We start from the raw sequence: 2,391 nt of genomic DNA, 5'->3' as shown, positions 1-2,391 counted from the left end.
CACACACACACACACACACACACACACACACACACACACACACACACTCGTTCAAGTGTACCCAAAAAGAAAAAATATTTCAATGATGTTTAATCTCTTTGATATATTGAAACTTAAATACTGTGATAAAAAATTAATAGCATGGTCCAGGGCGGTTTTAAGTTCCAACTTAGTGGAATCATCATTGTGTCTGCTAGTGAAAACATTTTTTTTTCCCTGAAAAAAAGATCACTAGACAATAGAACATAAGGTGTGGGAACACAAAATAAAAACATTACAAGAGGGACGCTGGTATCGTGGTGAGCGGTCCCACTTCTTTTTCATTCTTGACCACGGGAACCATGAACCTGGATGGGAGACACACTGTTTCTATATATTGGATGTTACATAGTAGGTACACAGCCTGCTGAGGATACTTCCCCAACTCTGCAAGACATCCTCAGCTAGCTGAAGCTGTATTGAGTCTTCAGAAAGCCATTCAACTATTCTGTACACAACAGACACTTCAGGCTGTTCAGGAACATGATAAAAAAAAAAAAAAAGTGTGTTCCATTGTTGCATTTTGCTGAAGTGAGTCCCTTAGTCAGGAGTAATGCTGCATAGCAACCATGGTGCTTGGCACAAATCCGTGTGAGCCTACTTATCTCAATCTGAAAGGAACATTGCCCTCCATAGCGGAAGCGGTCCAATGCAAGCAACCTGCTACCAAGTAGCTGCTTGGCTCAGGGAATTGTCCCATCTGCAGGACTCAATACCCAGCTCTCATCTGGAAAGATTGACCACATGCCATGGGCATAGCCTGGTATTGTGTGAGGCTTTGCCTAGGCAGGCACAACACACATGTCTACTCACTCAAGACTGGGAACCCAGGCACTCCAAAGTAAGGATTTACGCCAACGTCCAGCTTGGTGCACTAACGTGTTTTTAATGGGGTTACTTGCAGGACCGCAAATGCTGCTGCATCACTGAAAATCTTCACCTGAGCCAAGCAGCTACTTGGTAGCAGGTTGTTTGCATTGGACTGCTTCCACTGTGGAGGACAATGTTCCTTTCAGATTGATATAAATAGGCTCACATGGATTTGTGCCCAACACCATGGTTCCTAGCAACATGGGTAAAGACTCATGAAAGCTCTGTCTCTGGAGCTCTCTATGTCATCAGTTACAGGTGACAAGTCCAAGAGGCTCTTGTCAACTAAGCATACAGGCCTTAGGGGCAATCCACAGCACCAGTAAAATCTCATCAGGAATGTTCTAGCTGCAGAAGGTAAAGTCACAGTGGGGACCAAAGGCCAGATAGCAGGAGTTGAGGGCTGAACATCTGAGCCAATTCATATAACTTCCCAGGCCACCATGAACATGTAAACAACATTGTACTTTAAAGCATTAAATAATTTTGTTCAAAAATTATAATATGTTGCAGTAAATAATAATAATAATAGCAAACCCTAAATTCCTCATATTTGATTTTTAATCTATCAACTTTAGATTTAGATCGTACAAGTATTTCTCATTGAATTCTTTACTAAAGTTCTATTTCACCCAGACCACAGTGGTAGGATCCATTCACTTCAAGTCATTTTGTTTTTGGAAATGGTAGACTCACTCTCCGCCATTTGGTAAATTCACAAACGAAAGTATCCACAATGGACTTGAAGGAAAGGCAAAAAGAGAGGCAGACAATCTGCAGCTGCTGGCCACATTATTCCAAAGGGATTGATAATCTGAAAAACAGTCTCAGTGCACTGATCACCATGATAGACAGTCCTGAAACTCAAAAGTAAGACTGGGAACCACAGGGGAGATGAGCATGTGAGGGTCACAGAGGCACAGTTCAGCATCACCGTCCAGGAAGCCCCTTCAGCGGGCATGCTGCTCCACTGAGGACAGGGCTTAAAGAAAGTATCGAACATGTTTGACAGTGTTTCAGGTCCTACAAAGATTGCAGCCATTGAGACTCTTGCTGCCGTATTCCAGCTATAGGTCTGCTGGCTATTTTGATCCATCTGCGTGAGAATGTGATGTCACCATAGGAGCAGTCAGATCATTAGAGGCTTCCTTTCACTGTATGTGCTAACATACATTAAATCAGATTTTTAGAGATTCTTGAGTACTGTGCATTTTCCCAAGATATTTAATCCCTGTCTTCGTTTGTGACTAACATTCATCTCTTGATGTTATCTGTCAAAAATGCAAATTTGGATTTCACTCTAAAATATAAACTATAATTGATGGACTTTTGAACTCTGTTCTCTCCTGAAACAATTTCTGATAGAAATTCTCTTTGACAATGTGGTTGGAATTATTTTTGAGCAGCCAAGTATTTCTTCTGGTTCTTTTTCTTTCTTTCTTTCTTTCTTTCTTTCTTTCTTTCTTTCTTTCTTTCTTTCTT

General features: G+C 41.2%; 1 protein-coding gene across 4 annotated transcripts in view; it reads left to right on the top strand.

Moving 5' to 3' along the window:
* Pik3c2g (phosphatidylinositol-4-phosphate 3-kinase catalytic subunit type 2 gamma) overlaps nucleotides 1–2,391 on the top strand; it is a 327,855-nt gene that overhangs the window by 314,756 nt on the left and 10,708 nt on the right. The gene's annotated exons all lie outside the window — the stretch shown is intronic.

This window comes from Psammomys obesus, unplaced genomic scaffold (assembly GCF_907164565.1).
Source record: "Psammomys obesus unplaced genomic scaffold, mPsaObe1.curated_primary_1811, whole genome shotgun sequence".
Classification (NCBI taxonomy): Eukaryota; Metazoa; Chordata; class Mammalia; order Rodentia; family Muridae; genus Psammomys; species Psammomys obesus.
Note: the sequence above shows the minus strand (reverse complement) of the source record. Positions and strands in the feature narration are given on the sequence as shown.